Source organism: Mustela erminea, chromosome 7, assembly GCF_009829155.1.
Source record: "Mustela erminea isolate mMusErm1 chromosome 7, mMusErm1.Pri, whole genome shotgun sequence".
Taxonomy (NCBI): Eukaryota; Metazoa; Chordata; class Mammalia; order Carnivora; family Mustelidae; genus Mustela; species Mustela erminea.
The window spans coordinates 65,852,483-65,861,978 of NC_045620.1; positions in this window are offsets into that span (position 1 = coordinate 65,852,483).

Genomic DNA, 9,496 nt, shown 5'->3' on the forward strand with positions numbered 1-9,496 from the left:
TGGCAGGGCCAGGATTTCAATTCAGTCTGGCTCCAGAATCCGGCTACTAGCAAGGAAGGACATTCCCTACCCTTTAATGACACTTCGGCCAGAACTTAGTCAAGTGACCATATCCAGCTGCAGGAGAGGCTGGGAAATGTAGTCTTTATTCATGACAGCAAAAAAATTGGGAGTTGTATGACTAAGAAATGTGGGGAAACAGGTTCGGGGGACCAATTTGAAGTTCGTGGTATGAATCCCCATAATTCCATTCCCTCTTCCATGGTGAAGCACCCCAGCAATAATTCTGTCTAATGTGACCCATCCCTTGGTGCTATAAGACCCATCCCAAAGCCTGTGATAAAAGTTCCCTTGCTCCCTTGTCAGTTCCTGACAATTGCCCAATTGTTATCAAAGGTTTTTTTTTTTTTAAGATTTTATTTATTTATGTGAGAGAGATTTTATTTGTACATACACACACGCACATGTGCACAGCAGGGAGGGGCAGAGGGAGAAGCAGACTTCCCGCTGAGCAAGGAGCCAGATGCGGGGCTCAATCCCAGGACCCCCAGGGGTTATGACCTGAGCGGAAGGCAGACACTTAACCGACTGAGCCATCCAGGAGTCCCTGACATCAAAGGATTCTGACTCCACAACAAGCAAATGTGGTAAGTGCTGCTACCAGTGTCAAGGAAATGCTGTGAAGATTGGAGGTCTGGCCTAGGCTATCAGAGGAGGCTTCACAATCTGGGGTATTGTAGCTATTCCTAGACACATAAAGTGCTGGCCACATGCCAGACACTCTTCCGCTTTATACATAGTCTCACTTAGTCCTCCAATGCCCAATGAGGCAGCCACTACTGCTATTATACCCATTTCACAGATGGGCAAACCAAGGCACAGAGGGGTTAAGTGACAAAAAGTCCAACACTAGAATTAATAGAAGTGCATATTTTCCCAGTCAGTCTGGGTCGGGCTCCCATGGTCTTAACCATCATTTGGGTTTCGGTGTTCAGTGTCTGGGCTGAGTCTTGAACAAAGGGCAGGATTTTGTGTGGGGCAGAGGCAGGACTGATCACACCAAGCAGAAGGCACATGACAGGCACATCATGGCACATCAGTAAGTGCAAGGCTGATTTGGGGTGAGGGAGAGGTCTGGAACAGTTGGAACACACAGCTTCTAAGGAGCAACAGTGGGCAACCAGACTGGAAAGCGGGGTTGAGAGTCAGTTCAGGGTGGAGACTGTGAGTCTATGCTAAAGAGTCTGGGTTATTTTGGTGGCACTGGGGAGCCATTGAGGGTGTTAGAATCAGGAAGGAACACGCTCTGGGCCTGGCTGTGGGATGATGGCTCAGGAATATGAGCTACGTGACTGGAAGGGGGAAGACAGTCGGGAGTCTCCTACAATAAACAATCCAATACATGGAATTTCAAGAGTGTTAGGGAAGGGAGGATGGAGATGTGACTTCTTGGGGTCAAGAAGCAGACCTCGGGGGTGCCTGGGATACGAAGGAGAGAGAGACGCCAAAGGCAATTTCAGAGAAATTCTGTGCCTGCTGGGAGGGTGGAGTGGGGGACAGGGGAAAGATGAGTTCTGGTTGGACAGCATGAGTTTGAGGGGCCCCTGGGACATGCTGGTGGAGAATCTTTCCAGCAGAAACATGGAAAAGTAGCCTGAACTAGAAACGCAGCTCTGAGGTCAGATTCACGGTGTGCTCCCTGAAGCTGTGGGCACAGAGGACACGTCGGGAGAGACCCTTGCCCAGAACCTGCTAGGAAGCCACAGAAGGAGTAGCCAGGAGCTGGGAGGCAGCCGGTTAAGGGATCTGAGGATAGCCAGGCATGTGTACACCCTGGAAGACCAGGGTGTACACAGACTCTCAAAGAGGAAGGCAGGACCCCCGATGCCAAAACTGGTGGGGACAGGAGAGCAGGAGGTAGATGAGGGGTTCGGCTCCCTGCTGGCCCTGCCCTGGGAGAGTCCCCACAAGCTTTCTTGTTGCCCTGGAAATGGCTCCAGCCCTGGAAATGGCTCCAGCCCAGAGGATCTGCAGCGTCAAATCATTCAGATTTACGATGGAAAATGGCCCCAGGGACTAGAGCAATTTATTGCTCACAGACGGATTCCAACTTGTCTATGAAAGTGCCTCATTCTGGTCCCGACACGGGGGCATGTTCACACCTCTGGTGAGGAGTCAGGCCTGCCCAGATGATTAGCGTGTGGGCTCAGCTCTGTGGGGAGCAGCAATACCCCCTGAAGAAGGCCAGGCGACCCTCTGAGCCGGGGCCACCCCCTCCACACCATCCGGAGACATGGAGGCAAGGCCTCTGGCAATCCTGCGCCCCAGTCTGTCCTGGGCTCCGTGAGGCAGGCCACATCTCCCAGGAGGGCCGGGGCCCAGTGGCCTCACAGAGACCTGGGGAGCAAGGCTTTGCCATCAACCTCCAGCTCAACCCATTAAGAACTGTGTGACCCTGAGCAAACTCCTTGGTCTGGGACAGTTCCCGGTTCTATAGAGAGAAAAGCAATGTCTACTGAGTGTGAGGTCCCAGGACAAGAACTGCTGAGCCACCTCCCTCAATTTGTCTCCTTCCTCAGCCCCAGGCCCTCCCTCCCCGGCCTCGAAGAGCAGCCTCCACTCGCAGGCAGGCCTCCCTCATCGCCCCAGGCCCCTCAACTAGCAACTTAGAAAACCGCTGCAGCCTCTCCAGGAAACGGGGCACAGTGAGGGCCCAACCCGGGAAAGGGCCTGCTCCCAGTCAGAAACTTCCAGCAGCCCAGGTAGAGCTGGAGGCAGGCCACCTGGACCAGCAGGCCTGCGACGGAGTAGCCAGGGCCCTCGCCTCCCTGAGCCACTGGCCTGGCAGGCTAATGGGTAACCCACGGCGTCCTCCCCAGCTTCCTCCCCAGCTTCACGTTGTGTTTTGCTGCTGTTTCTCTATCATTATAATCCCGCTTTCCCCATCCTCTTTACTGGTCTATATGAATGCGGGAACAAGGGACCAATTGTGAAACGATGTAGAATTCTTCATGCTCTTGGCTAATTTTTAACTCCCTGGACTGCCGACCTCTCCCACCCCCAGCTCAGTCCCAGGCAGGTTTATTTTCTTTGCTGTACATCCTTAAAAAAAAAAAAAAAGGATTGGAGCCAGGATGGAGAAACAGATTAGAAATTTCACTGTTTCCATTGACACTCTGGCCACCCACCCCCTTTGCTGGAATCCACTCTGGGCAGAGTATGAGAAGGCATTTCCCAAAAGGAGACATCACCCGCTTGCCTCCTGGGCATTTGGTCCTTTCACCCCATTTCCAGTGTGTGTTGGGGATGGGGTGGTCCCGCTGGAGTTGGGGGTGCATCCCAAGGTAGCTGCTGAGGCAGACAAAGGAAGTCAGATGTGTCCCAGTGCCCCCCTTCCTCCCGCCCTTATGTATGCACACTCTGTGACAAGGTCATTAGCCAAGGTGGTGAATGCCAAAATCACTCATCAGTTCCAACCCAGACTCCTGGTGGGTCATGGGGGCAGGGGTGGGGGTGGGGGGCTTGTGATTGGCAGAAAACTCAGTTCCTACCCCAATAAGTGTCTATAGTGTGTAGCTAGGGAGACAAGATTGCCAACTGGAATCGTTCAGAAACAAAATAAGATGTAGAATTTTAAAATCTGAGGTTCTAGAAACGGGTCTTATCAGTGTTTGCAGGGGCCCAGTGGGTGTCTTGGCAGAGCCCTGGAAGGTGTGAGAGCAGGGCCTGTTCAGCAACCATGCAGGGAGTGGGTGAGGGAGAGCAGCTGGAGGAAAGAGTGATCTTGGTCATCCGAGCACCCAGTCATGAGATCGTTTCTCAACACAGTGACCAGCCATGACCAGCTAAGGCCAAGAGGGCTGGCTCCTCTTGGAGCTACTTGAGGAAGCCGAGGCTTGGGTTTTGTGTGGCAAGAAGCTTAAACTTCAAGGAGGGTTATAAGCACACACCTGATTTATCTACTACCACTATGGAGGCCCAGGAAGGCCCAGAGGGGTAAGGACTAAAGGGGCAATCGGGTGGTGTCAGAGCCAAGCCCTCAGTGTGCTGGACTGGGCACCCACTGCCCAGTGAACTCACCCATTTCTTGGCTGGAGAAGGACAAGGAGATAATTTGAGACAGTGATCATTGGGGTAGCAGAAGATGGCCCAGAAAATATGTCTTGGCCAATTACAGAAGAAGCCCCACCCTCAACTCAAGAGACCCCAAAGGCCCTGCAGTCTCTGATTAAAGAGTTCGGGTCCTCTCCTAATACCTCCCTTCCCATCATCAGCACAGAGGCAACCGAGAAGAGTAGCCCCCCATACACTTGACTAATCTCTCTGGAGCAGAGACTAGAGGCCCTGGAATCATTCCCAGAGGCACCTTGTCCAATGTGGCCCCACTCTGCAAGCCCGCAGGAGAGTGGGAGGAAGCCCAGAGCGTGCCACCCAAGATAAAGGTTTCCGCTGATTTTGTGGTTCAGCTGAAGTTGTATTCTTAATAGTCCAAATAAACAGTTTTCAGCCCGGAGGCCAAGACACGCCAAAACATGCCACTTCCATTTCCAGCACCCACGGGGGGCCACAGGCACATTTTCTAAGTCACAGCCAGCACTGAACTGTGCCCAGTGGGCCACAGCAGCCAGCAGGGAGGGTCAGCAGGGAGGGCCAGCTCCCAGTTGTGTGGCCCTGGGCTTACAGCCACGAGGCAGGGCTGGAGAGTGGAAGTTCTCCTGCCAGGGAGAGAGGAGACCTTCGCTCTCAGGGACACCATCACCCTGACCTCCCTCAAGCTGATTCTTCCCATCGGCCTCAGTTTCTGCATCTGTAAAATGGGACAGAAGGACTATTACCGCAGTTCTAAAGTGTGTTACCTTCAGCAGCAGCAGCACTTGAGAACTAGCTGAGAATACAAATTCTCAGGCACCACCCCTACTGGATCAGAGGCTCTTGGGCAGGACCCAGAAATCTGTGACTCGGGGACCACTGATGTTAGGTCTATATATGTCTGTCTGCTCTAACATTTTCCTGAGCCATACTTCTTTTACCCAGGAGAACTATTCACAGGTTATAGTATACCCTTGAAAGAAGGGGCAGCCTTTCTTTTGAGAAAGACGGAGAGCTCAGACTTGTTGCCCATTCCAGTCTGGTCAGGGGTTAGCATTGCCCAAGCTCTGGGCTCCGCTGGAACTCCGCCCTGGGTCCTTTTGTGCTCTGGAATCTGCCCCAGGCTCTGAACTCTGGATCCCGGGTGTGGCCTGGCTGTTAGCCGCCCAGAGAAGCCAAGGCCAGGCAGCCCCCAGCAGCTGGCACAGGGCAGGAAAGGCTCACCTCCAGACCACCGGGTGAGCTCCACCAGGAGGTTTTTGAGGCAAGCTCTAGAGACCGTTGGCATCAGTGAAAGAACCAAAATTCGATTTCCTTACATCTAGCCTTTACAGAGCTTAAATCCCCAGGGAGAGTGCCCCGAAGAGGGACAGCAGCTGTCAGCATATAGTTTCTCTGCAAGGACCTTCCTAATGCAGGCAAGGCCATGGGGTCCCTGGGGGAGTTACGAGCACCCCTCCCCAGCTTAGATCCCGGGCTCTGCTTCTGCCACAGAGACGTCCTTGGACATCCCACTGTCCCAGCACGGTGTCCTCCACTGACTGGCCTTTTGGAGCTTGTTTCCTGGGACACACTAGCTCTGGAAACAGTGCAGGCCGGCTCACAGATGGACTGCAGGGCAGGCCTAGGTCAAGGAGGGCCGGGGTGTTCGGAGGCAGCTTGTCTCAGAGTGTAGGGGGACCCTGGGAGCTGGGCCCAGAGAGCTGGTGGGGACAGAGGGCCAGCAGGAATGGGAGGCAGAAGCTAGACGGGGTTACAGACCACCGAGGCCCAACCAGCCCCCTTGGCTCCAGCTCCTCTAGCTCAGCCTGGCTTGGGGGGCTGCTCTCTGGCGGCGATAGGGAAGGACTGGCAAAGAGACTGTCGGTCCATTCAGTAGTATCTTCCTCTTTGGGCCCTGGAGCCATTGAACCATGGGGCTCATTTTCACTGAAACATGCTTTCCCCAGATTTCTGGAGCCTGTGATTAAGGTAACACAGTGTGTTACTAGCACTGAGGGAAGAAGCGAGGCTGGCAGAGGGAGGAGGGAGGGCCCACTGACACATCTGTCACTAATCACAGGGAAAGGCTCAGACCAAAACTCATTTCGGACCCAGAGCCTCTGGGCCTGTTTTGGGAAAGTTGACTAATCCCATAATCCTGCCCACCAGGCAATTTTTCTGCCTGGCTTCCAAGTGGGAGTGGGAGAGAGCCCCAGGGGCCACCATCCCGCTGAGGAATGTATTCTCTTAAAGGGGAAAAGCCACCTTAGTTAGGCTTTGTTCCACAGAAGTCAGTGGTTTGGGGGTGTTGGGGGTTCTGCCTGCGCCAGGTGGAGGCCAGCCCTCGAAGCAGGGACAAGGCAAGGGTGCAGGGGGCCCTGTCTTCACGGCGGGCAGCAGGACCACAGCCCTCTCGCACACACGCCTGGTTCAGACCTGGCTTGGGAGCAGCGGTTCAGCGTTCCAGGGACCTATTACAGACGCAGAGCCAGAGCCACGGTGCCTCCTGCCTTGCGTGGAATCCTGGCCTAGACGCACACCTTGCTGGACTGGGCCACTTTGGGGATGGACATGACCAGAGCATCCCGCAGCCCCTCCAAGAACTGCGGATCCTTTCAATCCAGACGATTCAAGTGGGAAGTGACCCACGTCCTCACCTTGTCCACATACGCAGTGCTGTGGAGGAGCCACCCCCCCCACCCGCCCGATCAAGGCAGAGACCCTCCAGCCAGCAGCCTGGCACACGGGTAGACTAACGCACATGCATGTTCACACTCACGCACACACTTACCCCCCACCCCACAGTGACTTCAGCGCATCAGCCCAGCTGTGCACAAACAATACAAATTAAGACCAGAGTCTCTCCGAGTCACAAGAAGCCAAGTTCCAGGAAAGTTGTGTGCAAACTAGATTCGGCTCATATTTTCCCTTTGTTCGATATTATCACTTCGGAGATGTGTTGGCTTGGTAGTGGGGGGAGCAGGAAGTTTGGCAGGAAAATACTTTTTTTTTTTTTTGAATCATGCTTGGAAAGAAAGAAATCCTTTCGGATTCTAGAGACAAAAGAAAATAATAGTCTCATAGTCATACCTCACCAGTACCACTCAGAGACCTCTGCTAAACCCAAGTGTTCCCTCTTGTTCTGTCTTCTAATGAGGTGTGGGAAAGGAGCAATGTCTCCTAGGGAAATTCTTTTGGTAAACTGCCTTAAGCCAGCTTCTTCCTGTGAGTGTCCCATGGTGATCTTTGACACCCCCAAGCCCGGGGGTGGGGGAACAGTCCAGCTGGCAATAAGCATGCAATGTCTCTTTAAGAGCATGGCCTGAAAGTTTGTTTACTGGGACTGTTTGTTTGGGTCTCTGTGGGAGGAAAGGAAGAAGATAAAAGCCGGTTGGGATACTAGAAATAACAAAAAAAAAAAAAAAAAAAAAAAAGGAGCTAGAATGCAAAGGAAAGCAAGATTACAAAAGCTAGTTAGGTCCAGAGGGAAAATTTATTTTTGCAACAAGGGTTCCAGTCCCCTGGGGACTGTTTCCACCAAGCAAGTTAATCACCCAATGCTTAGGTTTGATCAAACACAATTCTCTGAGTCCAACTGAGGGAGCCCAGGCCCACTGAGGGCCACCTGCAGGCTCAGGCCTCCTGGGCAGGAGGGTTAGACTGAGCTTGGAAGGAGGACAGGGTGTGGGTCATCTGGGGGATGGAAGCTCCCCACCTGGGCTCTGGCTAGGGGCTTCTGGACCCCAGGAACCCTGGCTACTTGAGCCCTTGTGTGCCAGGTACATGCGCACACAGGTTGATAGATTTACTGGGGGCAAATCCCCCGGTCCCATGGCTTCTTTCAGGTCTCCCAGGGTGTTTGGGACCAGCAAGAAGAGTCCAATAGGGGTCAGGCCTGAATCAAGACCCCTGAGATACGAGGTGGGCCTCGGGGACCCTTTGCTTTAGCTGTGCCAGTGTGTTTCTGGGAGTGGCCCAGAGAGAACTATGGCTCTAGAGCCGGGGACTGGAGAGGCAAGGCTGGGAAGGAGGGGTTTTGGGGATGGCTCTGCCGGAGTCCAGAGTCCAAACATGGTTGACTCGGAGTGAGCTTGCAGACTGGGAGAACCCCGTAGGCTCACCCCAACTCTCTGATGAGGCTGTTCTGGGCGCAAAGTAAGCCCATCCATCTACCAACAGGCCAGCACACAGCACCCACGCCGACTGTTCTTTCTTACCCAGCCCCTAGAACAGCATGCTTCCTACAGATACAGATCTGCCCACACTGGCTCTTTGAGGCCGCGGCTCTGCAGGGAGGACAGCTGAGGGCTCTGGGTCATCATGAGGACACTGTCCAGCCTGGCCTAGGCAGGCAGAGGCAACCAGGCCCTTCTCGGGGGACAGCTGGGCCAGGGTGTTCCTGGAACTGTTTCCTAGAATTTTCCTTCATGTCATATTCTGAGGATTTGGGAACAGCCTCTAAGTGGATAATCCCATTGAGACTGCTTCAAGCTCTAGCTGCACCAGCTCCAAAGCATGTCCTGTCTCCTGGCAGTGGGGACAGGGAGGGGGGTGATATGGGACAGAGATCAGGTCAGCTCCAGGCCATGGGACTGGGCACTCAGGCTTTTGTGCCTTCACACCCCCCACCCCCTCAAAGACCCCAACCCCTGGACTCCTGGCCCTGGAATGTCAGGGCACCTCTGGTAGGGGTCACAGGAGGAGCTCCTCGTTAGGAAAAAGTTGCAGTTTGTGACACCAAACCCCATTTGCCGGGAAACTGGGTGATTAGACTTGCCTCCGGTGTTCAAAGTGAAATAGCGCAGTCTGCATTCTGTCTGATTTCCCCGGGGGGAGCCAAGGGCAATTTGTCGAGAAGTTTGTGTGACTGTGTTTCTTGAGGGGAGGGGGCCGTACCCCACGCTCTTAGAATGTTTTTCAGCATTGATGAAGGGCTTTTGTATCCAGCACACGGGCTTTTGCAAAATAGCAACCTAACACGAGTGAGTTGGGTCAAAGCCTGGGAAGATGGGCAGTGGGACGGGCTAGATCTGAGCCTCCAACACGTTCTTCCATTTGACGTTCTATGCCAGCCGGTTCAGAGGGCAAGGCCTAAAGAGAGGGGAGCTGTACCAGCGAGGCAGGGGGTCCTTGGGGGGAGCGCCCCTGGGAGAAGGAGAAAGAGCAACAGCAAAGCATCCACTGGTCAAATCAAAATCCCAAAGGCCCCAGAAACCCTCTCAGGAGGGCCTGGCAGGGAGTAGGCTGAAGTGTGCACTTGCTCAAAACCTGTCACAGGCTCCCACTCTCCCGCACGTCTTCCACGGGGCCCCATGCAGCCGCCTCTTGCCAAATAAACCAGCCTTTGTGTGTGTGTGTCCTGGAGGAGAGAGAATGGTCTGGGGGAGGGGGAGGATCTGTTTGTCAAAATAGACCTCCTGAATGC